The sequence below is a fragment of the Anomaloglossus baeobatrachus genome, chromosome 5, assembly GCF_048569485.1.
Source record: "Anomaloglossus baeobatrachus isolate aAnoBae1 chromosome 5, aAnoBae1.hap1, whole genome shotgun sequence".
NCBI lineage: Eukaryota > Metazoa > Chordata > Amphibia > Anura > Aromobatidae > Anomaloglossus > Anomaloglossus baeobatrachus.
In genome coordinates, this window is record NC_134357.1 from 74,642,781 (window position 1) to 74,668,240 (window position 25,460).

Sequence of the window (25,460 nt, forward strand, 5' to 3'; positions counted from 1 at the left end):
AGCAGTCAGTCAAACAGGAGGAGGTGGCTCTTGGCGGAGAGTAGAGCTGGAGTGACAGAGGATTCAGATCTACAACACTAGCACTTGAGCCTCATTTGCATATCAATACAAATGCTGATTTCTCAGTAATGGTTGTCTTTGAAAGAACTTCATGAGCATATAAATAGTTTGGGTTGTGAAACCCTGTTTAAAGACTCCCCTTAAAGACAAGGGATCAAGCGAATGCTAAATCTACACCAGAACTGTTCCCCAACCATGCATCCATTTACCAGAGGTCAATTGCGAAGAGATGCTTGGGAAACCTCTAATTGGGCCTCATTCCATTTTTTCGGGGGGGTACATGTCTGTGTATACAAGACATCGGCTTCCAATCTAGGAGCACACCACTTAAAGTGTGTGTATATATATATATTTATTATATAGTTTTGTTCTTTTCATCCCCAACACTTTGAAAACAAGAGTTTATTATGTCCTGATTCTGTTGCTGTACATTTTGCTATCTATTCCATTCAGTGGGCGAGGGTCCTCTTCATCAGCATTCTGCCATCACCATAGGTGCTGGAACTTCCTTTCCCTCACTTCCCAGCATGCATTGCTATTGCCATTGCCCAGTGCCTTTCCTGAAAGGGAATCTCTCTTTTCTACCTGTTTGCAGTTTAAAGGACATAACCCATCGTGGTGTCTCTGCTGGGCACAGCAATAGATGGGCAGTTGCATTTTACAATGATTTTTGTCAGGGGAGAGACAACAACATTTTGAAAGAAGATGATTTGTAGACTGGATAGGTCATAATAAACAATACGTTTTCTGTAAGTTTAGTTATTTCATTGGCAGTTCAGTAAATTTACCCTCTTGCCGCCAATTTCACGGCAGAGAACGAAAATGCAGAAGTCATTTGTCAACCGCTGTTCAGACCTATGACCTTTCCAGTGTTCGCAAAGAGGAAAATCCATACTACATGTTCATAATGTTTAGCAGAGGCTCAAAGAGAAGTTGTGTAATTCCTTCCAGCGTGATCCTACAAGATATCGCTTTACCACTATTGGAAAGTTAGAAGTTCCTTAATATATAAAGGGTATGGACCTCGGTAAAACCTAGAAAATTTGCCACGCAAGATTCAAGAAAAGTAGGTTTATTGCCGGTATGGTCGCAGTAGTGATAGCCATGATGATTGCCACCTCATTTTCTTAAAGAACCACCCCAGTGATTTGTTTTTATTATTTCACTGCTGGAGTGGTGCTTTAAACATAAGTCCCCTGCCCCTGGTCTTATTGTGACGCCCCTGACTATCAGGGTGTCATAGGGACTGCAGTCCTTTCTCTTATGGTGCAGAACTCACCCTCCATGGTTCTGGGATCCTAACTACTGGTATTGCTTCCATCAGTACTCAAATCCTAACCACACCTCACACTACACCCTGTCAGGCACACCAGTGGGTGCTCTAGCTGGAAAAGGGCCACCCGCCTAGGGGTCAAGCAGACTGGTGGGAGCGACATAGTTAGTTGAATACTAACCCTCAGAGAGTGAGGAGCTGAGGAAGTTGTAGCTCCCTGGTAGACTTTGGTTGGGTCGCAGACGGTGGTCTGGGACCAGAGGAGTCGGAGACCCGGTTGTAGGGTATTGGAGAAGGGTGCCCAGACTTAAGTGGGCTTTGCACGTTGCGACATCGCAAGCCGATGCTGCGATGTCGCACGCGATAGTCCCCGCCCCCATCGCAGCAGCGATATCTTGTGATTCCTGGCGTAGCGAACATTATCGCTACGCCAGCTTCACATGCACTCACCTGTCCTGCGATGTCGCTCTGGCCGGCGTCCCGCCTCCTTCCGAAGAGGGCGGGTCGTACAACGTCAGAGTGACGTCACACGGCAGGTGGCCAAAGTGGAGGGGCGGAGATGAGCAGGATGTAAACATCCCGCCCACCTTCTTCCTTCCGTATAGCCGCCGGCGGCAGGTAAGGAGGTGTTCCTTGCTCCTGCGGCTTCATACAAAGCGAAGTGTTCTGCCGCAGGAACGAGGAACAACATCGTACCTGTCGCGACAGCGTAATTTTGAAAAAGTTGGAGCCTACACCGATGATACGATAACAACGCTTTTGCGCTCGTTAATCGTATCATCTAGGATTTACACAATACGATGCCGAAAGTGACTCCGGATGTGCGTCACTTTCGATTTGACCCCACCGACATCAGACGTGCAAAGCCGCCCTTAAGGGTGCTTTACATGCTGCGACATCGCTAGCGATAGCTAGCAATGTCGTGCGCAATAGCACCCGCCCCCGTCGTTCGTGATCACTGCCGTAGCGAACATTATAGCGTCACACGCACATACATTTTCAGTGACATCGCTGTGACCGCCGAACAATCCCTCCTTCAAGGGGGAGGTGCGTTCGGTATCATAGCGACGTCACTAAGCGGTCGCCCAATAGCAGAGGAGGGGTGGAGATGAGCGGCCAGAACATGCCGCCCACCTCCTTCCTTCCTCATTGCCGGTGGACACAGGTAAGGAGATGTTCGGCATTCCTGCGGCGTCACACATAGCGATGTGTGACGCCGCAGGTGCGATGGACAACCAGCGGCATGCACCACCAACGATATTTGGAAAAGGAGCGACATGTCAACAATCAACAATTTTAGACGTTTTTGAGATCATTGCACGTCGCTCCTTGGTGTCACACGCTGCAATGTCGCTAACGGCGCCGGATGTGCGTCACTAATGACGTGACCCCGACGATATATCGTTAGCGATGTCGCAGCGTGTAAAGCACCCTTTAGTTTTGGAGAACGGTCGGCACCGGAAAGTCCAGTAACCGGACCGGTATCGAGCACGGCGAGATACAGGACCCTAGATCAGGGAGTAGCTTCACGCAACCTGATAATTAACCTGTGGAGGACAGTCTCTTTATGAACTTTCCCCAAGAGCTCAGAGATCGAAGGCACCAACACAACGAGGGGGATAGGGCTTTCCAGCTTATGCGGCCTACAGAAATCCCAAGTGTCAGCCATCGAGAGCATAGCTCCACTATTTTAATATAGGGAGAGGGACCCTGACAGCTTCAGGCCGAAGGGACACTTAGGCACTTCTACAATTGTACATGGAGTCAGGCTCCAGACCACTAAGCAATACCAGCGGGGACGGATTCCCAGAGTGGCAGCGGCACCCAGAGACCTGGTTTACTTCTGTGTCAGAGTCTACTTATTAATTGCACCAACATCCACACAGTCTGAGTGAGTACACTGCCCTCCCCAGGTCCTGCCTGCCCACACAGCTCGCACCACGCTATCCTTCACTTATCCTCCAGAGTCCCGGGGTCTCCCCTACCCGTGGAGGGAACATCATCTGGCTGCCCCGCTCCATCACCCCCGGGTACTCCCATCGGCAGCGGCGGAACTCCCCTTACCGCGGAACCACGGGTGGCGTCACAAACTCTCCCTTGTAAATATTCCCACCCTTTACATTTCAAAGTGGCCGCAAGCCCCCGGGTCCGGAGACCCTCGAGCAACAGCAACCCCGGATCCGAGCAGTTCGACTGCTGCAGGGGCGGCACATTATACTCACCTGTCACCATCTTTATCTTTTTCCAGCATTGCTCTGGTCGGTATACAGCAATTTGAGACCTGCTGGCACTTCCAGTGTTTCATAAAGCTTGCCGAAGGTCACAACTCAATATAAGTCTATGAGAGCCTCATTCTGGCTCTCATAGACCTGTACTGAGAGCTCGTGCTGTAACTTCTGACTTCAGAAGTTACAAGTGAAAAATGGCACATGATAGTTAGCAACTTTCTGCCGGTTAGTTCTTGGTACCATAGTAAAAAAATAAAACATAGTTCCGGATAACCCCCTTAAAAAGTGAACCTGAAGGCATGTTTTTTTTTACATGTAAAAAAAAAAAGAAACTGGCATGGCTGTACAAGAAATTATCCCCCAATAAAAATTATACATGTTCTGTAGAGAACAGATGTGCCAATCATGAGAAATCTCATGTAACAACTATATGCAAATTAGGCCTGGAGTGCATTGGGGGCGTGTCAATTGAACAGGATTACTTTTAAGAAGTGCATAGACACGCCCCAGTGCACTTCAAGCCCAATTTTTATACGGACTGTATACTACCGTAGCTTTCTCTTGCCTTGCCCAAAAGGTATCATTAGGTTAATAACAGTTTTGGTAGAAAGTCCCCGACAACCGAGACAAAAATCAAGTAAGGAAAGGATTTCAATCCTCCTGCTCCTATCGTTCTGAGGTAAGTGGCATCTCATATCCAACATTCATAATAATAATAATAATAATAATAATAATAATAATAATAATAATATTTATTCATTTATATAGCGCTATTAATTCCACAGCACTTTACATACATCAGGAACACTGTCCCCATTGGGGCTCACAATCTAAGGTCCCTATCGGTATATTTTGAATTTTGGGAGGAAACCGGAGAACCCGGAGGAAACCCACACAAACACGGGGAGTACATACAAGCTCCTTGCAGATGGTGTCCATGGTGGGATTTGTACCGAGGACCCCAGCGCTGCAAGACTGCAGTGCTAACCACTGAGCCACTGTGCTGAACAGAAAGGGGAGTCCATAGAAATGTCAGCTGAGTGACAACAGAAATCTATGAACTAAGCTATGTATGATCAGGTCAGAGATCCGGAGTAGGGAGTAAATCACTAAGGCTGCTTTCACACATTCGGTAGGTGCTGAGCCGGCCAGTCCGGCTCTAAAACCTATGCAACGGATGCGGCAAAAAAGCCGCATCCTTTGCATAAGTTTTTTAAATGCGGCCCGTCCGGTTTTTGACGCTTGCGGCACACTACTGAGCATGCGCAGTGGCAAAAACCGCATGCGGCGGCCGGATGCGGTTTTTACCGCATCGCGCCGCATCCGGCGTCCATAGGCATGCATTGAAAAATGCGTCGCATCGGCACAATGCGGCACTAATTAAAGTCTATGCAGGCAAAACGCAACCGGCAGCAAAAAAAAACGGTTGCGTTTTTCCTGCAAAGTGCCGGATTGTGCCGCATAGGAAAAATCGGAGGTGTGAAAGCAGCCTAAGAGGTGCGATAGTGTGAGTGCGCTCCAAGAAAGATCCGCGCTCTGCGGTCTGTAGAATCGCGTTTTCATATACAGTTTGCATTTATCGATGCAGTTAGTCTAGTCAGCATCACAAATCCAAAGGATCAGCAATGAATACTTTGATGAATAGAGATGGCAAAACCATCGCGTATCGTGGCCCCAGGCGACGGCCTCACTTAATGGCTCCACATCCTGGCAGACTCCCACTACTTTAAAAGCATTTACAATGATGAGTTGCCAATAGCTATGAAGCTGCATTTACAGCTAACAAAAAGTTTAAATCAAAGGGCAAATAATCACATAACAAGGCTGGGGATTTTTCAGGACAAAGTGGAGCATAATCAACCCCAGGCTAAAAAGCTGCAATAATAATAATAATAAAAAAAATCTATAATATATATATTATATATATATAAATATATATATATATATATCTATATATATATCTATATAATTGTAGAATTAGAAAGGTAAGATAAACTAATTAGACTTTTAAAAGAGTATATAAAACCTTTCATAGAGCAAAAGAATAATATGAGTAAAATATGCCGACACCCGATAACTTTTAAAGGGAACCTGTCACCAGATTTGTCGTCTATAAGCTGCCGCCACCACCAGTTATCTCCTATATAAAGCATTCTAGAGAACTATATTATATTATATCATACAGTGCGTCCTGGGCTCATTTATATTTCTATATATATATATATATATATATATATATATATATATATATATATATATATATATATATATATATATATATATATATATATATATATATATATATATATATATATAAATAGAAATATAAATGAGCCCAGGACGCACTGTATGATATAAAGCGTGTGCTAACATGCTTTGAGGGCGGACTAGTCAGGGCACATAACGCCCTTGTGACTAGTCCCCATGCTCATTTTTCTAACGATCTCTTTATCTACGCAACTAGATACAGGGACAGTTAGGCAGGGATAAGCAATATGCACCCAGAACTGCTCGTGGTTCTGAGTGCATATTGCTAATATATTATATTATTATATATTTATTTATTACACAGTACAGACCAAACGTTTTTTTCATTTAGATTTACATTGAAGGCATCAAAACTATGAATTAACACATGTGGAATGAAATACTTAACAAAAAATTGTGACACAACTGAAAATGTGTCTTATATTCTAGGTTCTTCAAAGTAGCCACCTTTTGCTTTGATTACTGCTTTGCACACTCTTGGCATTCTCTTGATGAGCTTCAAGAGGTAGTCACCGGAAATGGTTCTCACTTCACAGGTGTGCCCTGTCAGGTTCAATAAGTGGGATTTCTTGCCTTATAAATGGTGTTAGGTCAATCTGTTGTGTTGTGCAGACGTCTGATGGATACACAGCTGATAGTCCTACTGAATAGACTGTTAGAATTTGTATTATGGCAAGAAAAAAGCAGCCAAGTAAAAAAAAAAAAAAAAAAAAAAAAAAGATTGCCCATCATTACTTTAAGAAATTAAGGTCAGTCAGACCGAAAAATTGGGAAAACTTTGAAAGTGTCCCCAAGGCAGTGGCTAAAACCATCAAATGCTACAAAGAAACTGGCTCACATGAGAACTGCCCCAGGAAAGGAAGACCAAGAGTCACCTCTGCTGCGGAGGATAAGTTTATCTGAGTCACCAGCCTCAGAAATCGCAGGTTAACAGCAGCTCAGATTAGAGACCAGGTCAATGCCACACAGAGTTCTAGCAGCAGACACATCTCTAGAACAACTGTTAAGAGCAGACTTTGTGCAGCAGGCCTTCATGGTAAAATAGCTGCTAGGAAACCACTGCTAAGGACAGGCAACAAGCAGAAGAGACTTGTTTGGGCTAAAGAACACAAGGAATTGCATTAGACCAGTAGAAATCTGTGCTTTGGTCTGATGAGTCCAAATTTGAGATCTTTGGATCCAACCACCGTGTCTTTGTAGAAAATGTGAACGGATGGACTCTACATGCCTGGTTCCCACCGTGAAGCATGGAGGAGGAGGTGTGATGGTGTGGGGGTGCTTTGCTGGTGACACTGTTGGGGATTTATTCAAAATTGAAGGCATAATGAACCAGCATGGCTACCACAGCATCTTGCAGCGGCGTGCTATTCCATGTGGATTGCGTTTAGTTGGACCATCATTTATTTTTCAACAGGACAATGACCCCAAACACACCTCCAGGCTGTGTAAGGGCTATTTGACTAAGAAGGAGAGTGATGGGGTGCTACGCCAGGTGACCTGGCCTCCAGTCACCAGACCTGAATCCAATCAAGATGGTTTGGGGTGAGCTGGACCGCAGAGTGAAGGCAAAAGGGCCAACAAGTGCTAAGCATCTCTGGAACTCCTTCAAGACTGTTGGAAAACCATTTCCGGTGACTACCTCTTGAAGCTCATCAAGAGAATGCCAAGAGTGTGCAAAGCAATAATGAAAGCAAAAGGTGGCTGCTTTGAAGAACCTAGAATATAAGACATATTTTCAGTTGTTTCACACTTTTTTGTTAAAGTATTTCATTCCACATGTTTTAATTCATAGTTTTGATGCCTTCAATGTGAATCTACAATTTTCAGAGTCATGAACATAAAGAAAACTCTTTGAATGAGAAGGTGTGTCCAAACTTTTGGTCTTTACTGTATATATATCTCAGGCTGTTAAAGTACAATTAGGGTAAACTTACATTAGATGTTCCCTACAGAATTATTTGAAGGCTCAATTTATTTCTCTATATGTGTTCAAAACCATCAAAACACATTGCCACCTATCCATTGTGATATGGTACTTTAAAGCTCTGGGGCCCGGCTGCCCTACTACTGAAGTGACAATTATGTCAGTCCCTATGGATGTAAATGAACTATAAATATACGTATTCTCATGTATAGTGGAATGTGTGACTATGTTACTGTGTGATATGTTATTGTATCTCTACCATGTTAGTTGCAGTTATATTGCAGACCTTTTGGCACTCCATGTGCTGGAGCATGGCTTTAACATTAAAAGTCCCAGAGAAGGGTCATTTAACATTTCTACCATTGGAACCCTATGGAGCTCGAAATTCCTGGGACTTCTAGTGTTAATGTGGAGAGAGTACCCCTGTAAGCAATGGAAGTCACAGGGAAAAAAAAAAGCTAAACTGAAAACTTTATGCCTTTGATTTTATCTGGTGGTTTAAAGGGAACCTGTCAGGTGCAATATGTACCCAGAACCACAAGCAGTTCTGGGTGTATATTGTTATTCCCTGCCTAACCGTCCTTGTATCTAGTAGCATAGATAAAGAGATCTATAGAAAAAGTATTTCTAAAGATCCTTTATAATATGCTAATGAGGCCAGAGACTAGTCGCAAGGGTGTTTATTCCCTTGGCTAGTCAGCCCCCTTAGCTTGTCCCTGTGGGCGTGCTAACATGCTAATAAATGTGCAGCGTCAGAGGTATGGTCAACCTCACCGCTCTCTGCTGCCACCTCACCAGATGCAGGATTTTGGCTCAGTGCGCATAATTAGAGTCCCGGACTTCCAGTCAAGCGTACTATGAAGCCGGGTGTACGTGTCCCAGCTTTAAAATGGTATAGTGCGCATGACCGGAAGTCCAGGGACATTTTGATCGTGTGCACTGAGCTGAAAACCAGCAGTGGCAGCAGAGGCGAGAGCGACCATGTCTCTGACGCTGCAAATTAATTCTAACATGCTAAGGGGGCCGACTAGCCAAGGCAACTAATGCCCTTGTGATTAGTCCCTGCGCTCATTAGCATATGATAAAGGATCTTTAGAAATACCTTTTTATCTATGCTAGTGTATACAGGGACGGTTAGGCAGGGATTAGCAATATACACCCAGAACTGCTCGTGGTCCTGGGTGCATTTTGGACCTGACAGGTTCCCTTTAAGGTATTTAAGGTTTCCAAAGACTTTTATGGGTCCTGAATTAAAGCTCCCTACAACTCATATGGCCAAGTGCAAGAGAACTGTCAGGGGCTCTCTAGACATTTGGGCCCAGATGCATCCACAACAATAGACAACAAACCCATCTTATTATAGAATACTACAAAACCGTGGGTTACACTATGTCCCTCAAACTGAAAGTATACATTTTTTTTCTTTTTTGGCGTTTTTATTCACGTCCATTCAGCCCCTCTGTTTGTCTGTTCCACTGTAGGATCTGGAGAACGGAATGAGTGATCCCTGCATTAGTTATGCAAACACAAGCCGAGGGGCCCTAATGGTTATTATGGGGTTCATTTGGTCTCTACTTTTAAGAGCGAAATAGAAAAAAAAAAAAGCTCTGCGCGCAAAACTTTCATTCTATTAGAAAAGACTAGAACACAGACAGGCCCCACAATAATGACCGAAGCCCCTCTGCTTCTACGTCCATAACTACAACAAATCACTTACTCTATTCTGTTTCAGGAACTGGAAAATGGACAAACATAACGGCAGAACGGACATGTGATTTTACACTTAAAGGGAACCTGTCAGCAGATTTGGGGCCTATAAGCTGCGGTCACCACCACCGGACTCTTATATACAGCATTCTCACATGCTGTATATAAGAGCCCAGGCCGCTGTGTAAAACGTAAAAATCACTTTATAATACTCACCTAAACGGGCGGTGCAGACCGGTCGGATGGGTGTCTGTGTTCTCTGGTGCGGGGCCTCCTCTTTTGGCCATCTTTGTTTTCCTTCTTCTGTAGCCGTGGTGCATGACACGTTCTACGTCATCCACACGCGCCGGCATTGAGGTGCTGCACAGGCGTACTTTAATCTGCCCTGAGCAGGGCAGATAAAAGTATTGTAGTGCGCCTGCGTGGGACCGACGAGTGTGTATGATTTAGACGCGTCACGCACACAGGCTTCAGAAGAAAGAGGACAAAGATGGCCGAAAGAGGAGGCGCTGGCACTGGAGACACCCATATGACCCAACTTCACTGCAGCGACCATTTAGGCCTGTATTATAAAGTGTTTACGTTCTACACAGCAGCCTGGGCTCTTATATACAGCATGTTAGCATACTGTATATAAGAGCCCATTGGTGGTGGCCACAGCTTATAGGCCCCAATCTACTGACAGGTTCCCTTTAAGGGGGTTTTCCCACTGGCAAAGTTAATTTTAAAGTTGAAATTAATCAATAGATCATGGAATAATAATAATAATAATAATAATAATAATGTCCACAATTGGATGTTTTTAAAAAAAAAAAGTTCTGATGCTGATCTTATACCATATATGTGTAATGGCCGTGTCTGGCCATACAGGGACACAGTCTGATCATTCCACATGTCCTGGGCAGAGTCGGATGTAATAAAGTATACAGACATGACAGCACTGGATCGTAAATTATTCTATGAGGTAAAATATTTATTAACAGCAGGAAGAAAATGTGTACCGCCCCGCGCTGCAGCCGAGCCGCTCGGGTCCGGGCTCGTTTGGTGGGTGGCTCGAGCGCCTCCGGACCCGGGGGTCACGTCGCTCTGCAAGAGAATGCTGGCGATCTTGATGGGGGTGGTTAGGTAGGTGTACGGCCGGAGCCGTGTTTGAGTTCGTGACGCCACCCACGGGACGTGGTGAAGGTGTAGACACCACCGCTGCAGTTACGGGGCACCCGGGGGAGATGGTAGTGCAGCAAGATGTTAACCCCTCTGTGGGCAGGAATGGTGGCCCCGGGACCCGCTTGGGGAGAGTGACAATCGGTCGGTGCAGGGCGGTGCGCGGCCAGATGGCACTGTTTATTCACGATTGCTAACACACACAAGTCTCTGATGAACAAAGTTGATGGTGGTCGGTGCCCGCAGCCAGCTGCGTCTTGTCCCCCACCCGGGTTGGTGGTTCTGGCCTTCTTCTTGCAAATTGTTATGTTTGTGTAGACTGCCTGTGCCTTAGCTGCGGGAGTCCACTCCCCGGCTGTGTATGTACCGGTGGAGTCCGTTTGCCCGCAGGCGCTGGCCGGTGGGATCTCTCTGCCTGTGCGGTGGCTTTCTATCCCCCTCGGTGGGCTGTTACCTTCTTTCGGGTCTTGGGATGTTAAAGGACCTAAGGTCCAGACCTCAATCAGTGAATTCGACGTGGTCCAGTGGCTTCTGGGCCTCGTTCTGGGTCTGAGTACCCCCCTTGTGCTCCGGTTTCCAGTCGGTTCCCCGGTTCGGTACCGGCGGGCCACTACCCTGTCCCGGTCCCTTACGGTTCCACCTGGCCGTCTTCCCGGCTCCTGCAGGCCAGGCCACCTAGCCAAGGTACCAGGGCTACGACCCTGGCACCTGTCAGTTTCCACTGCAGACCTGTCACCACAGGCCTGCTGCACTCTCCTCCTCTCAACTCCACTTGCTTAACTCACTGACTAAGGCTGCTTTCACACCTCCGGTTTCTGCAATGCGGCACACTCCGGCACTTTGCAGGAAAATCGCAACCGTTTTTTTTTTGCTGCCGGTTGTGTTTTTTCTGCATAGACTTTAATTAGTGCCGCATTGTGCCGCATGGCCTTGCGCTCCGTCCGGTTTTTGCCGCATGCGGCAGATTTAGCCGATGCGGCGGCCGGATGGAACGTTGCCTGGCACGTTTTTTCGTGCGGCAAAAAAAACGCATCGCGCCGCATTCGGCGATGCGGCGCATTTTTCAATGCATGCCTATGGCGGCCGGATGCGGCGCGATGCGGCAATAACCGTATCCGGCCGCCGCATGCGTTTTTTGCCACTGCGCATGCTCAGTAGCATGCCGCAAGCGGCAAAAACCGGACTGGCCGCAAAGGAAAAACTTATGCAAAGGATGCGGTGTGTTCACCGCATCCGTTGCATAGCTTGCACAGCCGGATTGAGCCGCAGAGCTCAAGCCGGATGTGTGAAAGCAGCCTAACTGACTGACTGACTGACTACAGTTTCTCCTGCCTCAGGCCCTCTGGACTCCTTGGTGGGCGTGGCCAACTGCCTGGCTCCGCCCCCTGGTGTGACCATCAAGCTCTGAGGGAGGTGACTAGGTTTTAATGTGGTTGGCCGCTGTTACCTTTTTAGGGGGACGGGTGTTATGCAAGGGCCTACCTGTGACTACCTGGCTAGTCCAGGGCGTCACAAATGCTTTACCTCACAAAAAGAATCAGATATGATACCATGCTGTACTACCCATATACTCTCATTTGTGTCCTCCCCATCCCAAGATCAGACAATATCCCTGTATGGTCAGACATGGCCATTACACAGTACATAGCAGGGGAATATATATAAGATTATCTCACCACAGGAACATTTTTTTCTAAACACATCAATTTGTATAAATTATTATTGTTCTAAGATCTATTGATTAAAATCAACTTTGAAGATAACTTTGTTTATAGGGAAACCCCTTTAATGGCAGTTGCAGACGATTTTATTTTTGGTCCGAGTGCGATCAGACAAAACATTGGACCAATGTAAAGGGGGCTTTACACGCAACAACATCGATGTCATTCGGGTCACGGAATTCATGACGCACATCCGCCCTCGTTAGCGACGTCGTTGCGTGTGAAACGTATGAACGACAGCTAACGATCAAATAACTAACCTAATCGTTGATTGTTGATACGTCGTTCTAATCCCAAATATCGTTGCTGGTGCAGGACGCAAGTTGTTTGTCGTTCCTGAGGCAGCACACATCGCTACGTGTGACACCCCGGGAACGAGGAACAACACCGTACCTGCGTCCTCCGGCAACGAGGTGGGCGTGACTTTCTTTTGGCTGCTCTCCGCCCCTCCACTTCTATTGGACGGCTGCCGTATGACGTTGCTGTGACGCTGCACGAACCGCCCCCTTAGAAAGGAGGCGGTTCGCCGGCCACAGCGCCGTCACTAGGAAGGTGAGTCCGTATGACGGGTGCTAGCGATGTTGTGCGCCACGGGCAGCGATTTGCCCGTGACGCATAACCGACGGGGGTGGGCGCTTTCACCAGCGACATCGCTAGCGATGTCGAGGCGTGTAAAGCAGCCTTTAGTCTATGGGGCTGTGCACATCACATTTGTTTCTTCGGACAGTGTCTGTCCGATGAAAAGAAATTGCTGCATGTTCACGTTTTATCCAATTAGGATCACACTCAGCCATGCAAGTCAATAGGTACATGGGAAACATCGGACTGCACTCGGATGACAAGTGAGCGCAGTCCAATTTAAGCACAGACACAATGGAGAAGATGGAGACATTTTTTTCTCTATCTTCTAATCATCTGAGAAAATCGGATCACACTATGTTGTCACTCTGATCATTTTCATATTGGCCCAGTTCTCTCAGATGAGAGAATCTCCGGTCGTCTGTACGAGCCCTTAAGGAGATCCTGTCACCAGTAGGAGCACGTTACACTGGCCACATCATGGAATTACGGCAGAAGAGCTGAATAAAATGTCTTTTTATGTTCTAACATCTCCTTTATGTTGAAGATATTACTTTGAAAAGTTTAAGTTACAATTTTTAAGTAAAACAGGACATTACCACAGTTCTTTGGGGGGCGCACGCATTATTTTTTACCCTGCATGACATTAGCCAATTATAGGCAGGAGGCATTGTGCAGAGAAGAAAAAAAAAAAAGGAACGTGTCTCCAGAATATCAGAAAAACTTGCTTTTTCCTGTGAAATGTCACGACAGACATCCCTAATGTGTTATATATAGAATGGAGCCGAGTGTCACTACAAACACCTCTTATAGCTTTCATCCAGGGATACAGCAGAGCTGAGCGTGATTACCAACACCTCTCCAGGTCTCCTCTCATATCACTGATATCTCAGCTGTATCCCCCCTTCCCCACACACTGACTGCTGGAGGATGTAAACTACACGGTGTTTGTAATCACACTCAACTCTACTCAGGGCTGTCCATTTCATCTCACAGAAGGAGGCATGTTCTTCTGACCTTCTGGGACCTTATTCCCCCCACCCATGATGTCGCTTTCTTATGATTGGTCAACGTCATGCAGGGGATAAAGTACATGCCCACAGAGCAGAATCTCTTGTAAGGCCCCTATAAATTATAACCTGAACTTTACAAGCCAATATCTTTGCTATACAGATAAGAAGAACTTAAAAAGTAGTATTTACCCAGCTCTACAGGGAATGTGCCATGATGTGGCCAGTTTAACATCATGGGGGGCTTTAAAAACAAGAATCTTTTCTTCCATCGGTTAATTAATTATTTCTTTTTCGGTAGCTGCTTCTCTCGATTTTGCAGCCATGTTGGCGCCACCTAAATGGAGAATATCATTATCGGGCACCTTTTTGCCCAAACTATGTCTTTTTAACCAAAACCCAGACTGGAAATATATTATTTCAGAAAAAGTAATCAGCAAAGTTTTATACTGAAAAATACAGCTGACGTCACAGATGGGTGCATCCAGGAGGGGAGCGCAGACCCCGGGCAGAGGGTAAAGGCCACGAACCACAGACTCAATGGCACGGATGTCACTTTAGGTCGTCAGGGCACACGTCACCTATTCAAATCGGCGGAGAACGATTTCCCTATAATTTAGTTTAATCCTAACGATCAACTCCGCATTGATCAATCGCCTCAATCACAGCGACATCTTCCAAATCGTATAGATTTGGGCAGGTGAGGAGCGTTCTGACCGGTCCCGAGCCATCAGATCCTCTCTACTGATGGGGCGAGCGCTGCTCCTGAGGTCAGATCGGCGCAGTTATCGTCACCTTCATTTCCACCATCGTTTTGCACGCTCACCACTAAACTCTCAGCCTTCCCATCTCCCAACTTTGCAAATTACAAGCCCTGAAATTTGACTCAGGCCACAACACGCGGATCGCCTCGTCCTACAATGCGGGAAAATCACAGGCGGTTTGTTCACTTTGCAGCTTAATTATAAATTACAGATCATATTTGCTAAGGGGAAGGGGAAGGGGGGTGATTTAATAGTTAGAAAAAAAATATGAAAAAAAAAAAATAATAAATCAAGATTTTAAATGGACATTTGCTCATCTTTTGCACCCAAGGAGGTGTAGAGCTGCTGCAGAACCTCTTGGAATACAAAGATTATTAAAATAAATTCTCAAACTGCTCTGATCCATGCTCCATAATGGGAGCAGAGCACTTTAAATCTGTCCCCCCCTCCTCTGCTCGGGTCCAGCTGCATCTCATATGCAATTCATTACAGTCCCAAGCAGAAAGTGCACTTCTGCCCCTGCACACAGCGTAGTAAGGAGTGAAGGCTTACTTGGTAGGAGGGCACTGGCAGCCGTGCAGCCCGGGCTCCGGGGCAGGGACAATCCGGTAACCTCCAGCACAGAGTCCCCGGGAGCTCGCACTTTCCACCGGGTGATCTATGTTAGTATTGCTGGGACAGTCACATGGACAACCCCCTGCCTCCTCCCCACTGGCGGCAGCACAGGACGCGCCCCCCGCCTATCAGCCGCTGACAATGGGGCCCCGGCAGGGCCGGAGCGACGGACGGCGGAGCAGGCGCCTCATCACTGGAGGGAGGACATGAGGAGGAGTCCACAACTCCGGGGAGGCCGCACCAGCCCCGGGCACTGGACGCTCACTTCATCACCTTAGGCTCTGTTCACACTAGAAAAAGGATTTTTCTCAATAAAACGCGTTTTTGATGCGTTTTCCCTCAGGTTGGTCCCTGCGTGGTTTTTTTTTTTTTTACCATTATCTATGGCAAAAAACGCAGGTACCTGCAGAAAAGTGACATGCTCATTCTTTTTCTGAATAAATTCTGCAGAAAGAATGTTCTTGAGAACAAACGCAGTGTGCACACAGCTATTTTTTTTTTTCTTCATAGGTTTGCTGGGGAATGTCTGCAGAAAGGTTGCAACCATTTTCTGTAGACATTTCTGCACCAAAAAAAAGCGGGTAAAATAGGATATGTTCACACTGCTTTTTTTTTTTTTTTGCTTTACTCTCCAAAACACCTGGGCCTCGATTTGATATATTTTTTTTTTTTATTTTTTTTTTTTTCAGTAATTTGCCCCTTTTGCCTATGTGTGCATTAGGAAGTGACTTTTTTTCTTAATAAAAAAAAACGGACCCTCTGAAAGAATCCCACGGTAAAAAATGCGGTAAAACCGCACCCGCGTTTTTGCCGCGGATTTTCCACAAGTTGATCCTCGCGGATTTTTACCATTATCTATGGCAAAAACCGCAGGTACCTGCGGAAAAGAAGTAACATGCTCATTAATTTCGAATGGCTTTAGTTGCAACTAATTCTCCTTGGATCCTATTAATCAAGACTGGCACACCTGCTTAAGGCTAGTTTCACACATCCGGCTTTTTGGCGGATTCGGCGCACGCCAGTACAGTGTATACAGTACAATGGCAGCGCGACAAGCTCCGGTCACGTGCTGTCATGTCACCGGAGCATATGACCCGGAAGTTGTCGCGCTGCCATTGTACTGTATACACTGTACTGGTGTGCGCCGAATCCGACAAACCGGCAAAAAGCCGGATGTGTGAAAGCGGCCTAAAGGGGTTGTCCCACGGAAAAAGTTAATTTTAACCCCTTCACTCCAGGGCTATTTTCCATTTTTCTCTCCCCTTTCTTCCAAAAGCCATAACACTTTTTTTTTTTTTTTTTTTTTTACTTTTTTTCTGTTGATATAGCCATACGAGGGCTTGTTTTTGGGGGATGAGTTGTAAATTTGAATGACACCATTCATTCTGCCCCATACTGTACTGGAAAACAGGAAAAAGAATCCAGGTGCAGTAAAATTGCAAAAATAAGTACAATTCCACAATGTTTGGGGTTTTTTTCTTTTTTTTTTTTTTTTTTTAATTTACCATGTTCATTATATGGTAATACTGACCAAGCAGTATGATTCCCCAGGTCAGTACAAGTATGAGGTCAAAGTTACCAAATATGTATAGTATTTTTGTTTTTTTTTAAGTGATGAAAAATAATTAAAAATAAATTGCACTCTTGGCTATATTTTCTAATACACATAATGTTCTCAGGTTTTGGGATCTGCGATTTTTTTCCGATCGCTTGTGCTATACAGAGCAGTACATCAGCTCACAGCTGTCATTCGGAGGAAGTTCGCCATGACAGGCACAGGGGTCATCAGTTGACGCCTGAAATCGTGTCACGGGGCTGCCAAAGGAAGCGTGGAATAATGTGCTCCTCGCCAGTGTGGCACCCTAGTGGTCAGGGGAGCCACAGTGGCGTTGTTCTCCTCACCGGGATCAGTACTATGCTTGGAGGCAACGTTGGGACCTCTCCTTGTCAGGAACATCACATACAACATCTCCTACTCCAGGCCAGCAGGGGGAGCTCATAACCTGTTTTGAAGGGAGTTTCTCTGTACATGCTGACCTGGGGGAAAGGTTAGAGTGAACAGGCAGGAAGTCAGGCAGAACAGTGTTGGCGAGGAGAAAGAGCAGTCGCTGTTTGAGAGCTTCTGTGTGAGCTTTCCAGGACCGAGCGCTCGGACAGGACACCGGGGTCCTTGGTTACTGGGTGCTACAGGCCCAGTAGCAAAACCCAGAGGGCAAGAGAGTCTACATTCCTCTCCCACCGTGGTTCCAAGACGCAACAGTAATACAAGCAGGTCCCGTAACCGATTCACGCTGCCTGTCACAGGGGACAGTTATCTTCAAGTAAATAGAGAAAAGGGAACGCTGTGCTGCTCCAGGCCTCAGCGGCTCCCACCAAGAGCGCATTAAGGAAGGCCTCCAACCTGCCAGCCAAGGAGAGATCCACGCTACTTCTGACCGGACCACTGTAAACCTGGACCGTAACACCTGACAGGTAAAGAGGAAACTACCAACTTGTGTCGTACAGTTACTGTCGGCATCCCAGCCCTGCACCCCATTACACCACTACAACCCCCACCATCCTCCTGGGGCCCGCTCCACCTGTGCGGAGTGATCACACCTGAGCTGCACTACTATTGGCCCCACCAAGGAACCCTGCAGCGGCTAATCCCTGACCGCATACCGCAGGTGGCGTCACGACAAACATTCCCCAATCACCCCGCTTTCCCTTCATTTACTGCATGCCTCGGGGCAACGGAACCGGGCAAGGCCACCCATGACATTGCATGACCTGACCTGCAATGGCCCAGTAACGAGTAAGTTAACCACCTGCCCCATGGGGCGCTGCGCCAGCGTGCCTTAAATCCCGCTGTCACAGATTGACAACAGGATTTAACTTAACAGTCGCATCTCCAGCTGTTATAAGCACGTCAGCTGATTAGATCATCCGATCTGCAGGGAAAGATATAGGCTCAGCATGTGAGCCTGCATCAAAGTCAGGGAGCCAACAAAGGATGCACCACTACGTCCTATGTCATTAAAGGATTAGAGGGGTTGTCCACTGCTTGGACAATCCCCTCTCATTCCCGATGTGCATAAAAATAGGAAAGCCTATACTCTCCTCCATTACCAGTGCACTTCCACGGACTGGAGTAAGAGCGTAATCATCACAGTGGTTTCAACCGGGCTCGTGCAATAATGGGCCCACCAAACCGAAAACCTATTTCAGCTGAATGGGCGTCTCGGACGCCCATTCAAATGAAATACATTGACTCCCCTCCCTCTTCCGCCAAGACCCTGCACTGCAGTACACGGAGACAGACAATCAGAGGCCTGCAGCTGATGTCAATGTGCCAGTGACAGGCACATAGCAGTGACGTTATGTGCCACCCATAGTAGGCACGTCGATGTCAGCTGCTAGCTACAGAACAGGACGCCATGCATCGTGGGAATAGAGAAAGGTTGCATTAAAGAACAGCAGCAGAACAGATGACATATATACCAGGAAGGGGCCCAGAATCTGGGATATACCAGGATAGGGGATATATATACCAGAATGGGGTACATATATACTTGGAAGGGGCCCAGGGTGGAGGCTATACCAGGATGGGGGACATATTTTCCAGGATGGGGCCTCAACCAGGAATGGGCCCAGAATTGGGGACATACATACCAGGATAGGGGACATATATACTTGGAAGGGGCCCAGGGTGGGCGACATTACTACATAAATGGGGATCAACAAGTATGTCTTTATAGGATTTAGAACACTACAAGGGCCCATACATCTGACCAAAATGCAGGGGGAGGCCCAGGTCCTTACACCATTGGACTGGAGTAGCATTTCTGGCATAGAAATTGTCAGCGGATTTGATATATTTAACAGCGCATAGCCACACCCCTGCGCAGGCCCCTCCTCTGCTCCACCTGTTTTGGTAAGTTGATCCAAAGTGGCGTGAATACTCCAAAAGTCCCCACATGTTTGCGAAACTTCACAGTGCACAAAACGTTCAACTTTTCAAAGCTTTTCCTCCACTTTTGTGGCACAAGAGCTTTATAGAATCGCCCCCTATATGTTTATGCCATTTTTTAAGTTGTCTTTCATTTGTTAAGTCTTAGCTGCAACTCAACAAAGCTTTTATGCCAGAAGGTGTAAAATGCTTGAAAATTCGCAACGTTACACAAAATATTTGCAACTTTTGATATTTTTATGATAGCTTTAGCAGCTCTGGCAAAATGGAGCTAGTGAGTAGCAGGGGGTAAAATTAGGAATTTTGCCGATATTAGTTATGTTAAAAATACTACTACAGTCTCTGACTAGATTAGCTTTTCTGCGGAGGCACGCGGCACTGAGAAGATGCACCCAACTCCTTAGGGTACTTTCACACTTGCGTTGTTTTCCTTCCGTTACAATCCGCCCTTTTGGAAAACAGCGGAATCCGTTAACGGATTCCGCTGTTTCCCATAGACTTGTATGGTTGATGGATTGTACCTAAAGGGCCTGCGTTGCTTCCGGTGGGCGACGCTAAGCGGGAGGAACGCAGCATGTAACGCTTTTTGAGCAGCGGAATCCTCTGGATTTCACTGCGCATGCTCTTTTTTTTTTTTTTTTTTTTTTAAATCAAACTTTATTTTGGCTCGCGGTGGCCGAACGTTCAGCTGCGCGCCCGCCCGTCGGCATGCCCGGCCGCCGGCAAGTGACAGCGCTCAGCGACGTCGTGTATGATGCCGGATGTGCGTCACGAAAACCGTGACCCTGACGATGCATCGCACGATCCGTCGTCTCGTGTAAAGCACCCTTAACACCTGGCCGTCCATCCCACCTTTCATCTCAAACAAGGAGAAGACTGATGAGAGATGCAGTCAAGAGGCCCATGATCACTCTGGATGAACTGCAGAGATCTACAGCTGAGGCAGGAGAGTCTGTCCATAGGACAAAAATCAGTCGTACACTGCTCAAATCTGGCCTTTATGGAAGAGTGGCAAGAAGAAAGCCATTTCTCAGAGATATGCATAAAAAGTGTCGTTTAAAGTTTGCCACAAGCCACCTGGGAGACACCAAACATGTGGAAGAAGGTGCTCGGGTCAGATGAAACCAAAATTGAACTATTTGGGCACAATGCCAAACGATATGTTTGGCGTAAAAGCAACACAGCTCATCACCCTGAACACACCATCCAAACTTTCAAACATGGTGGTGGCAGCATCATAGTTTGGGCCTGATTTTCTTCAGCAGGGACAGGGAAGATGGTTAAAATTGATGGGAAGATGGATGGAGCCAAATACAGGACCATTCTTGAAGAAAACTTGTTGGAGTCTGCAAATGACCTGAGACTGGGACGGAGATTTGTCTTCCAACAAGACAATGATCCCAAACATAAAGCAAAATCTACAATGGAATGGTTCACAAATAAACGTATCCAGGTGTTAGAATGGCCAAGTCACAGTCCAGACCTGAATCCAATCGAGAATCTGTGGAAAAAGCTGAAAACTGCTGTTCACAAACACTCTCCATCCAACCTCACTCAGCTCCAGCTGTTTGCAAAGGAAGAATGGGCAAGAATTTCAGTCTCTCGATGTGCAAAACTGATAGACACATACCCCAAACGACTTGCAGCTGTAATCACAGCAAAAGGTGGCGCTACAAAGTATTAACTTAAAGGGGATGAATAATATTGCACGCCCCACTTTTCAGTTATTTATTTTTTTAAAAAGTTTAAAATAAGCAATAAATTAAGTTCAACTTCACAATTGTGTCCCACTTGTTGATTCTTCACCAGAACATTAACATTTTTATCTTTATGTTTGAAGCCTGAGATGTGGGAAAAGGTTGAAAAATTCAAGGGGGCCGAATACTTTCTCAAGGCACTGTATTACTGTATATTGTAGTACAAGCGATCAATCGCAGGATCACATTTATTAAGGGGACTAACAAATAAAGTAAAAAGTAAAGAAAAAAATATTTTGGAAATTTTAAAAAAATGAAAAATAATTGGTATCACCCTCTTTTCCACATATAACATGTAAAAGAATACCCATATTTGGTATCATCCTGTCCAGAAAAGTCCAATCTATCCAAATATAAAATATATTAACCCAATCTGTAAAAAGCTGTAAAGCAAAAAAAAGATCGAAATGCCAGAATTGCGAATTTTTGGTTGCCACAGCGCAACACAAGAATGCAATAGGAATTAAACAAACTGTTGTATCTACCCCAAAATAATATCAACAAAAGCATCAGGTTACACGCAAAAAAGAAGCCCTCATACAGCTGCAGTGATGGAAAAATAAAAATGTTACGGGTTTTGGAAAATGGTAAAATGGCGACTAAAGCAGAAACATTTGTTTTAGGAATTTCTGATTTTTTTTGCCATGAAAGAAAAGTAAATTTAGTATTGTCATAATCATACTGACCTGGAAAATCATATTTCCTAGTGTGTTTTTTTTTTTTACTTCACAATGAATACCAAAAAGAAAAACAAAACCTATTGTGGAATTGGGGGTTATTTTCGCATTTTAACTTCACTTGGAATTTTTTATTCATTTTCCAGTAAACCATATGATAAAATGGATAGTATCATTCAAAAGTGCAATTAGGTTCAGAAAAATTTAGACAGTTACCAAATGTTTGTCATTTGGACTGTCTGTGCATGGTACTATGATTATGATTTTACCCCTTCACCCCCTGGCAATTTTCCATTTTTCATTTTTCCTCCCCTTCTTCCAAGATGTATATGTCGCAGGCGGGGAGGACGCTGCGCTCTCGCTAACGCCCGGGTCCGGCGCTGCTGCGATGGCTGCTCGGTGGCTCGAGCGGCGGGCTGGATCCGGGGACTCGAGCGGCGTTCCTCGCCCGTGAGTGAAAGGGGTGGTTGGTTTGGGGGATTTAGTCCGTAACGCCACCCACTGGTTGTGGTGAAGATGGGCACCACCGCTGCTGGTGACGGGGATCCTTGAGCGATGGTAGGGAGCAGCTGGGATGTTGTTTTCTCCCTCCGTGGGTAGGGGTCGGTGGTCCCGGGGCCCGATGATGCGATGGGGAGGCAGGGTCGGTGAGGTGCAGGGTTGCAGGGACAGCGCGGCGCGGTGCCGGATGGCACGGGTGTACTCACTCAGCAAGAAAGGTACAGAGTCCTCGGTAAACCAAACGGCTGGATGGACGGGTCCTGCAGCCGGCTGCAGTGTCTCTCCAAGGATAGGTGATGGCGGCTGTCTTTCCCTGCACCTTGATGTTCTCTTTCTGACTACTATGGATTCCCAACGGTAGTCCGCTCCCCGGTGTATGGGTACCGGAGGAGCCCGTTTGCCCGCAGACGTTGGCCCTTGGGTCTCTAGCCTTAGGCGGTAGCTGTATACCCTCACGGTGTGGGTGGTTGCCTTCAATTGGGACTTTTGCCGTTGTGAAACCCCTGGGGTTCCAGTCACATTCGGATCTGACTATTGTCAGCGGCTCCAAGCCTGGTCGGGGTCCGATGGCCCTGCCTGTGTGTGCTGGCTTCACTTTGCTCCCCGGTCGGTACCGGCGGGCCGTCGCCCGTCCCCGGTCCTACGGTTCCGCGTTGCTCCACTACTCCTGCAGACGGCCACCACCGTCTGCCAACCTTGCTGTCAGTGCCTGGGCCACAACCCAGACACCCAAGTGTTTGTTCCTCTCACTTCAAACTTCAAAACTGTTCTGACACTTTTCCTGCCTCCAGGCCTGTGAACTCCTCGGTGTGTGGGGCCAACCGCTTAGCTCCGCCCCACCTGGTGTGGACATCAGACACTGGAGGGAGGCAACAAGGATTTTGTGTTTGGCTGGTGTCCCTGTCTGATGGGGGTGGGGTGTTTGTGTGTTATCTGTGACGACCTGGCTAGGCCAGGGCGCCACATATAGCCTTTATTTTTTTTTTACGACAATATTGCCTATATTGAGGGCTTGTTTTTTTGCGGGACAAGTTCTACTTTTGTTTGAAATCATTAGTTTTACCATACGTGTACTGGAAAATGGGAAAAAAATCCAAGTGCGGTGAGATTGCAAAAAAAGTGCAATTGTTTTGTTTTTTGTTCTTTTATTTACCATGTTCATTATATGGCAGTACGATTCCCCAGATCAGGTCGAGTTCGTAGACACCAAACATGTATAGTTTTACTTTTATGTAGGTTATAAAAAAAATTCTAAAGTTTGTAAAAAAAAAAAAAATGCGCTTTTGTCCATTTTCCGAGACCTGTAGCGTTCTTGTTTCTCGGGATCTGGGACTCCGTAATGGCTTATTTTTTGCATCTTGAGCTGATATTTTTAATTCTACCATTTTTGCGTAGATGTGATGTTTTGATCGCCTGTTCTGCATTTTAATACAATGTTGTGGCTATCTAAAAAAATTTTAGCTTTTGGAATTTTTTTTCTTGCCACTCCGTTTACTGATCAGATTGACTGATTATATATTTTGATAGAGCGGACATTTCTGAACACAGCAATACCAAGGAGGGGGAGAGACGCGCACAGGGACTGCAGAGGATGTACATTATTAACTGTAAGGGGTACTTTGCACACTACGACATCGCAGGTGCGATGTCGGTGGGGTCAAATTGATAATGACGCACTTCCGGCATCGCATGCGACATCGTAGTGTGTAAAGGCTCGATGATATGATTAACGAGCGCAAAAGCGTCGTAATCGTATCATCGGTGCAGCGTCGGCGTAATCCATGATTACGCTGACGCGACAGTCCAATGTTGTTCCTCGCTCCTGTGGCAGCACACATCGCTGTGTGTGAAGCCGCAGGAGCGAGGAACATCTCCTACCGGCGTCACTGCGGCTTCCGTAGGATATGCGGAAGGAAGGAGGTGGGCGGGATGTTTACATCCCGCTCATCTCCGCCCCTTCGCTCCTATTGGCCGCCTGCCGTGTGACGTCGCAGTGACGCCACACGACCCGCCCCCTCAATAAGGAGGCGGGTCGCCGGCCAGAGCGACGGTCGCAGGACAGGTGAGTCCATGTGAAGCTGCCGTAGCAATAATGTTCGCTACGGCAGCTATCACAAGGATATCGCTGCTGCGACGGGGGCGGGGACTATCGCGCTCGGCATCGCAGCATCGGCCTGCGATGTCGCAGCGAGCAAAGTACTCCTAAGGCTATGTGCGCATGTAGAGTATTTGTTTGCAGAAATTTCTGCACCATTTCTGCATCTCTTTTGCAACTTTTTATGCTTTTTTTGCATGCTTTTTTCATTGCTTTTAATAGTGAAAAACAAATGCAAAAACACTGAATTAATTGACATGCTGCAAATTATTTTCTGCACCAAATCTGCAAGGAGAAAAAACTACACTTCTCACTGACTGTGCTGGCACCGTGATTTGCTTACAGTTTTGTGACAAAACTGCACAAAAAATGCCCTAAAAACGCACTGTGTGCACACAGCCTAAGTAATAGTGTACATCTTGTGTGCACTTCATAGAGGAACTGGAGAAGCAGGGGTCTCCCTAAGGCTGCTTTCACACATCAGTTTTTTTGCATCAGGCACAATCCGGCAAAAAACGTATAAAACGGATCCGGCGCCGGATCCGTTTTTTCCTCATTGAATTGTATTACCACCGGATTTTGCCTGATGCCCTTGCGTAGCATCCGTTGTGCGACGGATCCGGCAAAATTTATGTGTCCAGCTGCCGGAAAGGACACAGCATGCAACGTTTTTTGGCAGCGGCAAAAAAACGGACCGCGCCGGATCTGTCGCAGTCTGGCGTCATATACAATGAAAGTCTATGGGCGCCAAATCCGTCGTAATGCGGCATACAACGCATTACAGCGACTTATTCTGTTTTTTTTCTACTGAACATGTTCAGTAGCACAACGAATCCGTTCAAAAACTGAAGGAACTGTTGGAAAACAACTGATGCAACTGATCAATTTTTTCGCCTAAGGCTAAGTTCACATTTCCGTTGTTTTGCATCAGTCACATGCGTTGCTTGACGCATGTGACTGATGCGTTGTACAACAGATGACAACGGTGACAAAGAAAATAATTTCTTTGTCGGACTCCGTTGTGTTCGGGGGGCGGAGTTCGGGGGCGGAGCTGAGGACGTCAGCGCTGCGGTCTGCATGGCTGGGGACAGGTGAGTGAGTCAGTGTGTATGTGTGTGTGTTTGTGTGTGTGTGTGTGTGTCTACATGCGTGTGTACATGCGGAGTGCGGG

The 25,460-nt window shown here is 46.5% G+C and overlaps 1 protein-coding gene across 1 annotated transcript in view; it reads right to left on the reverse strand.

Annotated features, from left to right (window-relative positions):
- LZTS2 (leucine zipper tumor suppressor 2) overlaps positions 1-15,375 on the reverse strand; it is a 215,411-nt gene extending 200,036 nt beyond the window's left edge. Inside the window, exon 1 of the mRNA XM_075348591.1 lies at positions 15,248-15,375. The gene's annotated coding sequence lies outside the window, so the exon portion shown is untranslated. The remainder of the gene's footprint in view (positions 1-15,247) is intronic.
- Positions 15,376-25,460: the final 10,085 nt, after the last annotated feature.